This window comes from Haliotis asinina, chromosome 6 (genome assembly GCF_037392515.1).
Source record: "Haliotis asinina isolate JCU_RB_2024 chromosome 6, JCU_Hal_asi_v2, whole genome shotgun sequence".
NCBI classification, from domain to species: domain Eukaryota; kingdom Metazoa; phylum Mollusca; class Gastropoda; order Lepetellida; family Haliotidae; genus Haliotis; species Haliotis asinina.
The window spans coordinates 61,253,422-61,270,847 of NC_090285.1; the positions used below are offsets into that span (position 1 = coordinate 61,253,422).

The window sequence follows — 17,426 nt, forward strand, 5'->3', positions numbered from 1 at the left end:
TTAGTCCTGAATATTGAAAATGCGAAGGTATTTGGTCTATGTTAAAATAATATATCTCACCAATGGTAAAATGTTTTGATAATGGTCAAAATTAGTTAAAAAGAATTTATAAGCGCTTCATTTGGTGTGTTAAACCTATGGACACACATTTATGTAAATAAAAAACCCAAATCATCATTGTTTACACGTCAAAGTAAATTGCGAAATCATAGAACAGAGTCGCTTATAACCAGAGACGAAATATGAGACAACATCCAGAATCTTAAGCTTAACAAATCCCCGACCCGTGAACGTCCCGGGGTAGAATTGGCCTTCAGCAACCCATGCTTGATACAAAGGCGACTATGCTTGTCGTGGTCAGGCTCGCTGACTTGGTTGACACATATCATCGGTTCCCAATCGCGCAGATCGATGCTCATCTTGTTGATCACTGGATTGTCTAGTCTACACTCGATTATTTACAGACCGCCGCCATATAGCTGGATTATTGCTGAGTGCGGCGTAAAACTAAACTCACTCACTAACAATCCTCAGGAATAGACAACATGATACCTGAATCGTTTAAATATTTAGCCTCATACATGAAAAGGATGACTTGCCTAAAGAATGGTCACAGGGAATGATTGAGAAGAGATTGGTGATTAAAACAAAGTTAATAACTGTAGAGGGACACAATATTTTCAGTACAATTTTCATTTACAATTATCCAGAAGAGATTAGTATTCCTGGGGGAACGAATGGATTAGGAAGGTTTCAAACAAGGCTACATAACCATTGATAGTATGTTTGTTCTATAAAGTATCGTCCAGAGATATCTTGCTATTAAAGGGTCGAAGGAAGGAATGTTATGCGTTTTTTGTTGACATTGTTAAAAGGGTTTGACCCTTTGGAATTAACTAGATTATGGAATCTTCTAAACACAAGCGGACTTCGACCTAAAGCGAATAATCTCGTAAGACAAATTAAAAGAATGTTACAGCTTGTGTCAGAAATAATTATGTAGTACCAAAACCAAAGGCTGTGTATGGAGCTCCATAAATAAATTTGCCACGCAGATAGGCGGAGACATCAAGGTATTAAATACGCCTAGAAATGGTAGAGCTTTGGGTGTTAGACAAAACACTCCAAATGTCATGATCTTTGTGATGTGATGAATCTTTCTCTACCCCCCCCCCCCCCCACACACACTCTCTCTCTCTCTCTCTCTCTCTCTCTCTCTCTCTCTCTCTCTCACACACACACACACACTCACATACGAACACGCAGGTACGCGCGGACACTCACATACATATGGTGGCGTGGTGGCGCAGGTCACTATCCGGCGAAGTAAACCAACGATTGGAGCAGACAGTGCTCGGATGGGTGACCGATAACGTGACTCCTGAGAATTTCTAGGACTTCAATCCTACCCCAAAACGAAGCACATGGCACAAGTAGTGTCGCCTTTTTAAGTGAGTTTCTTCAAAATTGCCTCTGTTCACCCAGAACAAAATGGGTATCCTGTGAGATAAGCCATGTGACTATTCATTTTCTAGCGCCTCACAGGCAGCATGGGTTATCCGGGGTAATAATAATCAGATTGTAGCACCTTGAGCTTACTCCTCCGTGGTGTGGAGGCCAGCGCATTGCAAATGCCCTCATTATACATACACACGCACGCTCGCGCGCACACACACACTCTTCCTGTACAGTAATTCGCTAAAGTTCTGAATGAAGTTCCTACACCTATCGTGTTGCAAAGAAAAGTTATAAAATGATGCCTTTTTGTGACTGAAATGGGAAAAATGGGTGACAGATTAAAAAACAAATATTTATCATATTTAAATGTACAGTCAATATAGAATAAGTTTAACACGACCCCGATGCTCATCTCACGAGCTTTTAATTGAGAAAGGTACATCTGTAGATATGAATAGAGAATACAGAACTTGTCAATAAACTAATTCAAATGCAGTTGAAGACGAGTATCATTTTGTTCTTGTATGCCCTAACTACAGTAATCTTCGAGGTAAATATATGAGAAAAATATCATGTCCAAATAAAACACTACTGTTGAACAGTTCAAATACTAAAGAAATTGAAAAACTGTCCGTGTATATTTTCGACGTATTTGTATATCGAAAGCCCATTGATCCTTGAACGTGTATAAAGTAAATGTGTACAGTGTACTCTCGGTCTAAGGCCTTTTAAGAAAGGGAATAAAAGATTGCAAAGCCGAGGGCCCTCCATTTTGTATCCCATGTAATACCATCAATTATGTCTTGCTTGATTGCGTTGATTTTTTCATTCACAAGAGATCAATATTTCAGATCACCATCCTTGAAATATCTTGCTAGCGGTACTTGTTAAAATTGTATACATGTAATTTGATTCTATAAAGAAATGTACATAACTGAAACATTTTGATTATGTCATATACTTAATACATGAATTTTATTTAGGTCGAATGAATGAAATTCTTTTGAATCTTAGCGGCTGTACCTTTGAAAGGGAATGAAGTAGCGTAGACCGTGTTTTTCTAACCGAAGAATAAATGTTTTATTTTTGAGTCTGTAATTGTAGATAAACACACGACAGCAACCTACCTTAACCTACTTTGACAATTTTTTCAAGTCATTGATGTACTCCCTATGAAACTGCTTGAGTGACGCCATTTTCCGAATGTTATATGCGGGAGGGGGGTTTGATCTTTGAAAATCTCACGTGCATGATGTTACAAGACCTTCCAGACATAGTTAGAGCTATTGTTAACTAATCGCTATATTTAATTTTCTCTTTTGAAAAGAAAGACCAGATGTTAAAATGTGAATTCGGAAATTAGCCTGAAGTGACTGGAAATGAACACTGCAATAGTTTTTCTACTATTTGTTTTTGTGGGTTTTTTTATTTTTATGTTTTGTGTTTGTATTTTTTAAGTTAGTACTTGTTTTGTTTCTCTTTTGTGTTTTGTTTTTGTAGTTTTCAATTTAGCACTGTCTGGTTATGTTGCAGTATATGCAAAGTAGGAGATCCGTTTTCATAAGCCTTATGCCTACGGCATTGAAGGTTTGAGTGTTATTTAGTGAGCTTAGAAGTGTTTGTAGTGTTAGGTGTGTGTTTGTGTCAAGTGAGCTCTGTGAAACTATTCTGTGTTGTTGGTGTGTGTGCAATATGGTAGGACGTGCTCAGACGTTTCTGTTTCTTAGCAGTGTGGGGATGTGTCTGTTTGGAATTTAATTTTGTTTGGCCTGTTTGTTGAGTGTGTGCTTTCAGCCTTCAACGTTGTTGTTTGTCCGAGGTCTAGTTCTTGGGTTCAAGCCAAGGTTCGGCTGACGTGCCATTTTGCTCAGATATTCAAATACCCTAACACACGTGTTCTCGGCCTTCTTAAGGTGCAGACAGTACGCAAAAGGGAACGCACAGACTTTGAACTCATTATGCAGCTTATAAATTTGTTCAAATAAAATGAGTGGAGACGAAAGCACTAATACTGCTAAAACAGTGTTTACCCCCTCTGACCGTCTAAACGTATGTAACTGGAACTGTTGCATAAGTCATTTTAGTATCGATCATGCCTTCACTTCATATCTATAAGGTATGAAACTTTAAGGATGAACTCAGTGTCAATGTGTAGTTTACACAAGAAACTATTAAAACGGTTTGTGCCATTGTTTTATATTGTTTTTTAGTCTTTATTTACTTATGACATGGCTTCTCACGTTGTAGTGGGGTTAATCTTGATCAACCAGAACTTCTCACGTGTTTTTAACATACCAACCCCAAGCTTGTATAACACGAGCAAACAGGAATAACACAGATAATTATCAGTATCGACGCCCAACTCATTTACGATAATCTGATGTTTTCTGGCAACAATAACGTTGACGCTTTCCCGGCAATACCCGACAGAACCGGTTTGACGCGTTACCTGGTATACTAAAACCTGAAATGACGCCGACACCGAACTCTCCAAACCTTGTTTCACGCCCACATTACCTCATTAATTATGTTATTTGGCAAGACCTTAATTATGTTTAAGTTTGTAATAGCTGGTGTGAATGTTAGGCCAGGTAGGCTGTAACAACGTAAGGTTAATGCACCCTATACACATCCCCATTCTTTGCTCTTTGCTTTTGCCGCTGAATGTGCATTGCCATTGAGTTAAACTCCACTAGCAACGTGTCGACTAAGTAAGCTCAAAACTGATTGCCAGCTTAATGGACTATAACATATAGCTGCTTTATTTGCTATAAACATTTCCTAATAATGTAGCTGCTCGCATGTCAATATAGTTCATGACAGTTTTGATGTTTTGGGGTTATTTATATTCCACTTTCTTTTTGTCTTACATGTTTGTAATGATATGTCAATTAAAAATGGTGCATTGAATAAATTCATATAATGTCGAACAAGAATAAAGTTTCATCGAAAAGGGTAGTTGGATAGATTGGTTCAAACGAACAGCTCATTGAAATTGGGCAAACATCATACATCAATATACAAAGTTTCATTGAATGGGAAGGTTCAAACAAATAGCTCATGGCAACTGGACAAATGTCACGCATCGATAGACAAAGTTTCATCCAAGAAAGCAGTTGAATGGAATGGTTTATACAAACAGGTTATGGTAACTGGACCATTCTCATACATCAGTATACAAAGTTTCATCGAAAAGAGCAATGGAATGGAATGGTATTTTGATATTGGATGGACAATTCGTTTTGAGAGATTACTTGGTATAGTATTTGGGTGGAACCTGTGCTGTGATTTAGAACCATACTCTCATTTTGTTTCCAGCGTTCAAATATTCCAAGTCTGACAACTGATAGTCTTCATTTTCAGCTGGAAAACTCAAATATGTGTACCCGTTTATGTTTCCTTTTCGTTTACTTTCGTATTTATTTGTGTGTGTGCATGCGTGCGTGCGTGCGTGCGTGCGTGCGTGCGTGTAGGGTGGGTGGGTACTTTGAGAGTGAAGGTTTAAAGTCATTGAGCGTGTGGAGGCGTGGGTGAGTGCACGTGTATTGCTGAAAATAATAGGCCCTGGGTCCAACAAGCGTCACTATATATATAAGGAAAGGGATGTAACGCGCACAAAGTTGTCACGCACCCAACTCTCGATTATGGGCGAATTCTATGTGGGAAATTGTGGAATATACAGCTGCGATTCTTACTGAGATAAAACCAGATAAATTCATTTCGAATAAATCCAAAATTATCAAAATAGGTGCACTATGTACCGAGTAACGTTGCTTTGCACTCGGGAAAAGACAAATTTTTCAGTTGTACGCCAAAAACCTGCCTATGAAAATCAGTGCCTCTCGAAGAAGAAATACTATGCATTTCACTCAAAAACACCCGATCGGCGAAAGAACATAAACTTTTCGTAATCGCTAGATATTCCGCTTTCGTACAACTTCTCGAATGAAATAGGTTATTCTTTTACCTGCAATACACGACTTTATTGGGAAATTAGCGGTATCGAGTGATCGAGTCGACCATGTTTGTCCTTCACCCTCAATAGACTTGCACCAACGACGACCTGCTCTCTGATTGGTCAAAAATAAAACACCAGTATTATTTTCATTTCGTGGCGTGATATATCGTGTTGGTGCGAGCCTATTGAGGGTGAAGCCTTCTGTTTTACCCATAGTGTCAGAAGGGTTGAGCTCCCGGTGTAGAGACCTAGCACTCTCCTGATCTGCGCCAAGCGATCAGGAGCTACAAAACCAAGGACACAGTGAACAATGGGGAATCTGACGGCGAGGTCAGCATATTTAGCATGCTTTTTCCTCTTTCTTGCCAATCACGTTGCACTCAAAAGGGACAGACAAATCAAACTATTATCATCAAGAGTGCCTTAGTGAAGAGAGGCAACAATGAATAGGCCCAGACGGTTCTGCTTATTATTAGGAAACGAGTCAAATTGTCAAATAAAACAAGTTAAACTGAAGAAAGAATCTTTGTTCTCTTCTGAAAGATGAGCAACAAAATCCTGATTGCCAACTTGAAGCCTAGAGATAAAGCCAAGGATCTACACATAGCATGGGTGGTCTGGAATATGCTACTTTGGCTTCCATGTCGTTATTGTCTTAACTCGATTATATTACTATTTCAGTGTTATGTCAGTTACATTTTCAACCCATCAAGCGTCAAACCCCCTTAGCAAGCGAGGCTGTGATTGTGAGCCGATAAGCCACACAGCGTGTCTAAAAACAAGGAACCGGTAATAAAGGAGGACGCGATGTTCTAGACGTATGGCAGCGTTGCCAGCACCTGCCTGCCCTACCGTCCTGGACAGTCTGTTTTACGAAGTTGCGGTGGTCTTGGACGAATCTGAGTGTAATGACTAATGCTTTGACTGAAACAGATTTGAAAACATTAAGCAGTTTCCCTCCTCTTATTTACCTGTTTACTGTGTTTCTTAATCCCCTAAATTCTGGACTGGCTACTCTCCAACCGCTCTGATACCTTTTGAGAGTTACTAGAGCAGTTGTTTGGTTGAGTGGGGAGTTTGCAACACTGTTTATGGTAAGATTCTCGTTTTGCAGCTTGAATACCTAGTCCATACGACGGGATGTCAATACGTTCTGAGCCTTGCATAGAAAAACACAAAATATTGGTATGAACCACATTTATTTTTCAACATAGTCCCCTTGTGAGTCAAGACACTTGTTCCATCTTTTCTGCCAGTCGCTGATGCCATCTCTGTAGAAGGCGCCATTTTGGTCCTCAAACCAAGCCTCAGTAGCAGCAATAAGCTCATTATCATCCTGAAATCTACGACCACGCAAGTGTTTCTTGAGATTTGGGAACAGATGGTAATCACTTGGTGCCAGGTCTGGAGAGTAGGGGGAATGCGGCAAGATTTCGTACCCGCATTCCTGGACAGCAGCGGCTGCAACGCGAGAGGTGTGTACTGGAGCATTGTCTTGATGTAGAAGAATACCACGTCTGATCTTGCCCCGGCGCTTCTCCTTGACTGACTGTCGCACGTGCCTCAACAAGTTAGCGTAATATTCCCCATTCATCGTTCTTCCTTTTGGTAAGTAATCTATGTGGATGACGCCTTTGCTATCCCAGTAGACTGTCGCCATTACCTTCTGCACTGATCTGGAGGCTTTGAACTTTTTGGTCCTTGGAGAAGTGACATGTTTCCATTCCATGGATTCTTGTTTGCTCTCAGGATCATAGTGGTGGATCCAGGTTTCATCACAGGTTACTAGTCTAAAGTGAAACTCTTCTGGATTCTTGTTGTATCTGGTTAGCATGGAGTTGCTTATGGTGACCCTTGTTTGTTTCAATTCATCTGTAAGCATTCTTGGCACCCATCTTGCGCACACCTTAGACATGACGAGATGTTCATGAAGAATTGTCTCGATGGATCCGTGTGAAATGCCTGTGGTCTCCTCTAACTCGTGGAGTGTAATTCGACGATTTTCCAGCACAAGTCTATGCACTCTGTCAATGTTTTCCTGACTAGTGCTTGTTGTTGGGCGACCTGGACGGGGGTCATCTTCAAGACTCTCTCTACCATGCTTAAATTCATTGACCCATCGTTTGATGGTAGCAGATGAAAGGGAAGACTTCCCATAAACTGCTGAATGCCTTTCTTCCATGTTCTTCGCCGAGTTTCCTTCAAGAACTAAAAAGTTAATTACTGCTCTATACTCAGTTTTATTCTGAGAGTAGGATACCAAAACTTATATATCACATCAGCTACACCCCAAGGTTCAATGTCGTACCATAGGCTGTGACACCTGGGTATGAAAAATGCTCAAGGCTCAAGACTTATTGACATCCCCTCGTAGATTTCATTTCTTAATCAGTAAAATAGTCCAGAATACGTACAAACACCTATAATTAGAAAGATATCAATGTTGATGAAGACAGATGAATACACGTATTTTGTATTAATATGGTGGTTAATTTTTCCTGAACAGATGAAAGAAATGTTGGTGCGGATACAGCTCACCAATCGACAATATAACCGTGACGCAATGATGTTACTATTAACAGCAACAAAGGACAAATATAGAGACACCGTTTTACTATCTATTCCATAATATACCAGATCGTGTAAGTCACGTAAGCATTAATATGTGATCTCAACATATGCTGATACCTGATACAGCAAAACCGATCTTTGTAGAATACGCGTGCTTGCCATCACTGGCGAAGACACGCAACACAGTCTCAGCGCAGGTTCAGCAGTCTCAAAAATGACTTTCATGGTCCTAATTACTCTCCATCGGTCGCAAAGGGGTTTGCGAGTGTTTTCCTCAGTCAAAAGCTATCGCAAAAGTTGTGCGACCAATGTCTGTCACAATAGGTCTCAAATGTGGTCGCAATAAGATCGCACAGGTCTCAGTGCACTCTCGGTTCGGTCTCAATGATCGTAACACATGCTAGCATCAATGATCGCAACGTTTCAGGAGTTTTTCAGTCGCTAAAGGCGGACTTCACACTACGGCCGAAAATTTTGAAGCATGCGATTTCATATGCACACCAAACGCGTTTTCCCCAGTCTATGAACTGCGTTTTCATTCACGATTTAAGATGAAACCAAGAAAATTAGTCACTGTCGTGGCACCGATGGAGTTAGTTAGTAAGCTTAGTTTTACGCCGCACCCAGCAATATTCCAGCGGCATTCCGTAAATAATCGAGTCTGGATCAGACAATCCAGTGACCAACAGCATGCACCTGTCTGCGCAACTGGGAACTGATGACGTGTGAAACAAGACAGCACACCTGACCACCCGATCCCGTTAGTCGCCTCTTACGACAATCATGGGTTTACTGAAGAGTGATATTCTAACCCAGGCCTTCACGGGTCAGCGTTGTTGGAGAAGGTGGAGGAGGAAAAGGAAACAGAGGAAGAACCTCTTAGAAGTGTAATCTCTTTCCACTACAATAGTGATATTTCAGAGAGACGATGGTGGGTGCATCCACTCAGACACAATGCAAGGAGGGTTCTTACTATGGACTGAAAAATGAACTGAAACTCTGTCTTGAGAAATACTTTGGACATTTCCACCTTTCTAAAGAAAAACAGTTTCATGATGCCCTGTCTCAAATTGAAGATGTATTACACGAGAAAATACTAGGGTGAGGACAGTACGGGTTTTTCTCAAGCATGTTCATGAGATGTTCACACCAGTTGTCGTTTGTGATTTCGTCAGACTCATGAAAAGATAATGCTATTAACTATATAAACTTGATTCCCAAACAATATTAAATATTCAAATATTTTTCTGGTCTAAAACAGAACAAAAACAAATTATTGTAATATTAAATGTTTCATTGTAAAAAGCGATCATTTAACAACAGTATTTAATGGATGACGAGGAGAAACAAGACGCAGCTCGTAATCTAATGGCACATGAATGTGCATTATCCAGTATTCCATCTGTTGGCGCTTGATGACGTCACGTGGCATATCGGTTCGCCGGGTGAGGTCTTGCTGGATAGTGACCTTTAGTCTAGCACCCTTTTCATCTGTGTGTAGTACCGCCAGTCTGTCGTAAATGTGTGATGATGAAGATGGATTTGCAGCATCCCATGGTCTCAGCCACATGCTCTTCTGTTGCCACCATCTGTGGCATACCGCTTGTTCTGTCCTCCTGCTCTGCGGTTAAACGAGGCATGTTCCTGGCTGTCGATATAACACGATGTAAAGGAATAAACCTGGTCACTTTTATACCTTACTTTAATAACGTAGATTCCATTACTTCCACAATTTCCATTTTACGCGTTTAAATTGGTTTGTTTTTTCACAAAATACGAAATGCAAGTGCATGTGTTCACTGGGAATGGACATATTGTGTTGGAGAGATGTGTTTTAGCTATTTTCAAACAGACTAATATATATTTTGACAATTTACAATCATTTTTATTTTGGTGGTGTTTCTTTTGGACGCTAGTTTACTTCGCTATTGTAAGTTGTTTCAAAGGCATTTTGGAATCAAGGAATCAAACTAAAGATGCTTTATGGTTCAAGTTCTGTCTCGAAACGTTGTGACCTTGTATAATAAAGAAGTTGAACCATAAAGCATATTTAGTTTGTTTCGCTAAGTGTATGATATGAAATGCGCTAATATGAATGGATACTAACATTTCAGCTCTAAAACAGAAGGTACGTGATTGCAATCACCCTTGAGCACTTGTAAATATATTACGCCATTAAAGAAATTCCAACGCGTTTTCCAAAGCGATGCACTAAAATAGGAGCAGCACCGCATCGCATCGCATCGCATCGCATCGCATCGCATCGCATCGCATCGCATCGCATCGCATCGCATCGCGAAGCATCGCATCGCGAAGCATTCACAATACGGATGTAATGTGAAGGACAAATGATAAAATGTAGTGTGATGGAATTCTGAAAATGAGTACCGAGTTGTAGTCCATGTCTTTATACTACCAACGGAAGCAGGATCCACGTGTACAGCAGTCCCGACCTGACACCCAGTGTCATTATGAGCTTTTTCAAAATTTCAGGACCCTTCGGCCAGGTCTCCTCCCATTCAACAGACAAGCAGTTCGCGTACGCTCCGTTATCATAATTAATGTGTTTCATTGTTTTTATGTATATTTGTTTACGCTATGTCATCCATTAATTAAATGCTCTTTCCAGCATCACGGTCATGGAACTCATACAAAATGACCCATCATGCAATGCATAAGTCTGCCTAAAGAAACATTACTTCGGTGGATAACGGCATGGTTATGTAGCCTAAATAAGACACTTAATCTCCTGAGTAAGTTGTTACTACTTTTAACCAATCCGTTTTCCCATACCTGACTTGATCACATCTCGAAAATGTTATCAAGGAGAGACTGTTTGTAGAACACGTGACATCTGACATCAGAACATGTACATTGGATGCGTAATGTGTCACGTGACAAAATGATACTTATATATATATGCTGAGACAGTTAGAGATACACATGTCTATATACACTTCGGGCTCATCCATGAAGTTTGCTAAACGGATGAAGGTAACATTCTTTAAAAAACATTTGTCTCCAGATTTCTAAATGTTTTGTGCACACATTGCGATTTTCAGTGTCTGGCTTCTTCTGAACTTGATCTGACAGATGTATATTACTTTGTTAAATGCTTTGACTTAAAATCTGTTCTGTACGGTAATTCCAACTCAGACTGAAAAGCGAAAATGAACTGTTGAAAATCAATACACAGCTTCATACTTTTATCAGGTTCCTGCTTTTTGTAAAATAATACGATATGAAACATATAACTCCATCATTCTGCAACCATAAGAAACATAATCACATAATTTTGCCATGTAGCTTTTAATAGTCTGCCATAATGTACTAGTATACGAAATTATTACAGTGTTGATTACACTTGCCATCAACAATCAAATGATTATATGTGTTTGTATTTGCATTTTACACCACCGGTTATAACTTGGGTGCCATTTTGGAGGGAAACACAAACAATACTCCATGAGTACACCAGAAAAAAAGTTGAATCCCTCTACGATTATGACCCTTTAATAATGACTACTTAGAGAATATATTTGATGTAATCTGTATGTATTTTCACACATTCATTAGTCAGTATCGATGACGTCTCATGTTGTTTTCGTAGCTCATGTTGCATTTGAGCGTGTTCACCAAGATCAATTCATTTCCATGAATGAAAATATGTCATCACAATAATATTTTCTTCTATCTATGTTGTACGATAGAGGAGTTTGCATACGTCTCTGGCTTGTTCATCGGTCCTCTTTTCTAGTATTTCGAAATAAAATATGTTTAAACTAAACATTTAATGTCACTTCAAGTCTTCAAACTCCTAAAGTGAGTAGTGTGAAAAACTGTCAATCTTATCTACTGATTTATTGTGTTATGTAACCCCTGTTAATACCTATTAATACCTATTAATGAAGTAATACCTATTGTACGAAGATACCCTTTATTACTATGAATATCGTGATGCACACGCATAGGACACCATTGTACGATGACCCTCTTATAAGAAAGCATTGTAATAACTAACTAGTTATTGCCAAACAAAACCAACTCATAAATATCTCCAGAAAACAATGGTTCTCGAAAAAAAAAACACCAATGAAAGTAAAAGCAGTGACACCAGGTATGTGATCTTTGTACGACGCCATTATATGAGTTCGTTCTTATATAAAATCATTGTACAATGATACCTTTGTGTGATATCGTTGTGAGGAGACAATCCTGTTATAATTCGAAGACGGTAAACTAACTGTCAGCGTTAAACAATCGACTAACTGGGACAATAACGGTAATTGGGTGGAGTTATTCTTAATGACAGTAACAATTACGGAAAACGTCTAGAAAAGTGTGAATGATTCCATTCATAAAAGCAGATCATACATATTAGAGATCGTCCGTGCTTTATGCCAGAAGTGGAGGGGTTGTGTGATGCTCTATGTGGTGAAGTATGTGTAATATGAATACAGTAAACTAGTCTCTAAAATCTGCTTAATGTTATGTATATCACTTCCGAAGTGGTACAATTTCTTTATTTTCCATTTGTCAGTTTAATGTTACCCGTTTGCTTATTATCACTGATTGTGACCAGTACTCTCAAAATGCGGTCAACCTGAAAATCCCTGGGTGCCACCCTTATTTCTTGTTACAAACATCACAAATGTAAACGATAGTAAACCATCGAAACGTCGCTCTGCAATAAATAAGAAGTTGTCATCCATAAAGAGTTTCTCACGTTGACAATAGCAATTTAGTTCAAATGTGAATCATTTTTTCTATAATTGTAATCATTCTCGGCTGTTCATTTTGTAATTCCCTTTTTATGTTTCCAAAAGTATATACGAGGGGATGTGAATACGTTTTGAGCCTTGAGTATTTGTCATACCCAGGTGTCACAGCCTGTGGTACGACATTGAACCTTGAGGTGTAGCTGATGTGATATATATGTTTGGTATCCTACTTTCAGAAGTTATTGAACAGCTCACATTGACAGAAAGAGACCCCCCTCACGGCAGTGAAAATGAATAAAATTGAGTATAGAGCAGTAATTAACTTTTTAGTTCTTGAAGGAAACTCGGCGAAGAACATGGAAGAAAGGCATTCAGCAGTTTATGGGAAGTCTTCCCTTTCATCTGCTACCATCAAACGATGGGTCAATGAATTTAAGCATGGTAGAGAGAGTCTTGAAGATGACCCCCGTCCAGGTCGCCCAACAACAAGCACTAGTCAGGAAAACATTGACAGAGTGCATAGACTTGTGCTGGAAAATCGTCGAATTACACTCCACGAGTTAGAGGAGACCACAGGCATTTCACACGGATCCATCGAGACAATTCTTCATGAACATCTCGTCATGTCTAAGGTGTGCGCAAGATGGGTGCCAAGAATGCTTACAGATGAATTGAAACAAACAAGGGTCACCATAAGCAACTCCATGCTAACCAGATACAACAAGAATCCAGAAGAGTTTCACTTTAGACTAGTAACCTGTGATGAAACCTGGATCCACCACTATGATCCTGAGAGCAAACAAGAATCCATGGAATGGAAACATGTCACTTCTCCAAGGACCAAAAAGTTCAAAGCCTCCAGATCAGTGCAGAAGGTAATGGCGACAGTCTACTGGGATGGCAAAGGCGTCATCCACATAGATTACTTACCAAAAGGAAGAACGATGAATGGGGAATATTACGCTAACTTGTTGAGGCACGTGCGACAGTCAGTCAAGGAGAAGCGCCGGGGCAAGATCAGACGTGGTATTCTTCTACATCAAGACAATGCTCCAGTACACACCTCTCGCGTTGCAGCCGCTGCTGTCCAGGAAATCTTGCCGCATCCCCCCTACTCTCCAGACCTGGCACCAAGTGATTACCATCTGTTCCCAAATCTCAAGAAACACTTGCGTGGTCGTAGATTTCAGGATGATATGGCGCCTGCTACAGAGATGGCATCAGCGTCTGGCAGAAAAGATGGAACAAGTGTCTTGACTCACAAGGGGACTATGTTGAAAAATAAATGTGGTTCATACCAATATTTTGTGTTTTTCTTCGCAAGGCTCCCCTGATATCCCCTCGTACTATAAGAATCTATGACTGTTTAGAGTAAATTACTAACTCAAATCTAGTTATCTAAACATTCAAAATGTCAACAATAAGCAAGTCTATATATTTGTATCCACAAATGAAATCAATATTAGGGATGATACTTTCATAGAATTTGCTTTTTAAGAGATATGGAACAGGGGAATTCACATAGAGCCATGCAACAGGTCTTCAGTTCAAAATGTTAGCCGAGCTGTCTGAACTTAACTTATTTATCATACCTCTTGTGGATCGATGGACAGAAAATGAAAAAAATGTATTTTTGTTTAGAAAATATAGACCACATAGTCTGAAATATGAAACCAGTAAGCGTCATTGATTACATATGAATATACAGTCTTCAAAATGATGTCTGTTTGAATTACGTCATAAGTATTAATAAAGTGTTCGATGAAAAAAAATAATAAAGTATGCAAAACGAAATGGATCGGCTAACTGAAAAATGTCGTTATTTTGAGTCATTGACTGCATATACACGTTTCTTGATTTGAACCTGTAATAATACATGAACCTCTCTGTATAACAACTACAATCCACATAGATTATTTCTGGTATGGAAATGTACTTAGTGGCGTCAAAAGGATGATATTCGTATATCTTGGTTGTTGCAAAGAATCATTTTTATGTCATACCTGAGTTATCAAAGTATAGTGTAATACATTCTGATTCACTAATATTTTATTTCAAGTCTTCTTGGACGTTATGGAAAGAGACAAGTGTTTACGAATGGCCTCAGGCGACAATCTTTACATATAAACACAATGGGATACTTAGTGTGTATTGCGTACTTGATTACAAACTCTGTGTACATTTCACATAATGGCATGCGGACCCTGTTAGTGTCTTGATATAGAATCGTAAAGGTATACTGATTTTACGAATCTTTAGCATTCACGTATTGCTATCAGTCAGGACGTAAAAAACGTAAGAGACATAATATGTCATCCCTTTACATACCTTTATATACTCTAGACAAACGGAGCTATAGATGGTGTTTTGGAGTTTATATACTGGGTACATATAACTGATTCAAACATGACAACTATGGTAAAAATCACCACTTTACAAATTTCCAAAACATACTTATCAGAAAAGTGTTTGGTAAAACCACAAGGGGCTATTAAAGCCCCTCGGTGAGAGTAAAATGTCAGTATCTGGCGTGACCACCATGAGCATCGATAACAGCGCGGCAGCGGTGACCCACTGGGAATGATGATGATGATGATGATGATGATGATGATGATGATGATGATGATGACGAGGAGGAGGGTGAATACTGTTTTGAGGCATGTTTTGATGCTCTTGTTGAAGTGCTCTGTGCACTTCTTGAAGTGACTGAGGTGGCAGATTGCGCTGGCGAAAGTGGATATAGATGGTCAATGGGGACAAATCGGGCGATCGAAAAGGTAAGATCTTGCTATTGTTTCGCTCAATGAAGTCCTGTTGAGGTCAACGTGAGGTCGACTATTGCCATGCTGCCAAGATGAACCTTTGAGGTTCATTAAAGGAACGACGTAACGTTGAACTGGTCTTCTGGTAAAAAGTCTGGCTTTCGCAGCCAATTGGGCATTGTCTGGTCGGAGATTCGGTGCAGTCCAGGGATCTGGATAGTTGTGAATGATGCAGCCGTGGTGTTTAGACGTGGTGTTTGTTTTTACAAACAGGGTCATGAACAGCGGTGATAACTCAAGATCGACCTGGGTCTGTCATTAACACTCCCTGTATTGTACGATGTATCGGGTCCTCAGCTTTGAGGTGGTCTGTCTGGACACGCTGAAGTGCCTTGCCACCTCATGTGCCCGTCATTTAAACGGTGGATTGTGTTGTGTCGTTGAGCTTCTGTCAGTCATTTCATTCTCTTGTCGTCTATCACTTTTAGTGGGTTGCCATTGCTGTTGCTGTTCAGAGCCTGTAGTTACGGGCTTCAGCTCATGGCGATACACAATCTTATGATACATTACAAACGTGAGTGTAACTTTATGCTTTTGTTCACGTTTCTTGTTTTCAAACGTTTTGTCGTCGACAACCATGTTGGGATTCAGCATGGATAAGTTTGTGTCAGATATACTGTGGGAAAAAATATGGTATCACATGAAAGGACAAGTGTTCCTTTATTTTTTTCCAGGTTTCTTCACAAGCTATGCGATACAAAGCGTGTGGAGAAACCTAAAAAAATAGGGAACACTTTGAAGAGTATATATATTTGTACACAAGTATAGTCGATATTAGAAATTGATAAAAAAACCCACCAAATTATTACTAAACCTAACCTTATCAGATGGTGGGATCACCATATACTATATAAAAACGTGCATCACATACCAGTACAGGGATAGTTCGGTGGTGTCCCTACATCTTCCAGGAAAGTGATTTAATCACTTGTAACTTCCTTTTGGTAAACATTTTGTTTCTGTTATCTTCACCTTTTTCACATCTCTTCTATTGTCCGCGGACGGTGCGTTATCCTAATACAACAAAATCCCAATACTACAAAATCGATGTTTGAACTCGCTCAGTTACAGCAAATCTTTCTATACAATAGTGATCGTCTGAGTTAGAATTGATCTGCAGTAATCCATGCCTGTCGTAAGAGACGACTGTCGAGATCGGGTGGTCAGGCTCGCTGACTTGGTCGACACGCGTCATCAGCTTATGCTGTTGATCACTGGACCGTCTGGACCAGACGCGATTTTTTACGACCGTCGCCAAATACTTGCAATATTGTGATGACGGCGTGAAACTAAACGCACTCCCTCACTCACTCTTTCTAAACGTGAACAAATACTCACATCAAAGACGTCAAAGTGGCAGTAGGAACAGGGTCGCAACCTGTCGGACATTTGTTTCTGATCGTGAGGACGCTGATCAATTCACATTTTCCTCAGAAGTATAAGAATTATTCCATTCTGTGATCATTACTGCAAAATGGCATCTCCGTGTTGCAGGATTTGTTTACTTCGATACACTGTCGACACATTTCGCTCGGCAATCTCAGCTATACGACACAAAAGCCTTGCTGGTTTCACGACTTTGTTCCCCATAGTGCAGTTGGAATTTGTTTTGTTAGACCCGCATAACCACTGTGTATTGACGAATGCCTTCTTGAGGTCCCGATTGTCAGGTACACACACTGCGTTCCACCTGTCACAGCTCTGTTATCAGTCCCCGGTTATGGACTTGACGCTATGTTCAACTCTGCCGTGAACTTTGCGCCAGTATGACGGGAATGTCTCCTAAATTACCCATTGCATCTATCCATGGGACGCCGATACAAAGCTTTACATTGTCGTGTATCCCTTTATGATACGTTAAATGAGCCACGATATATCAATGTTGACCGAATCTCG

At 39.8% G+C, this 17,426-nt stretch overlaps 1 protein-coding gene across 1 annotated transcript in view; it reads right to left on the reverse strand.

The window, feature by feature from the left end:
* Positions 1-17,046, reverse strand: part of LOC137286607 (patched domain-containing protein 3-like) — a 37,184-nt gene extending 20,138 nt beyond the window's left edge. Inside the window, exon 1 of the mRNA XM_067818555.1 lies at positions 16,869-17,046. The gene's annotated coding sequence lies outside the window, so the exon portion shown is untranslated. The remainder of the gene's footprint in view (positions 1-16,868) is intronic.
* Between the last annotated feature and the right edge of the window lie 380 nt (positions 17,047-17,426).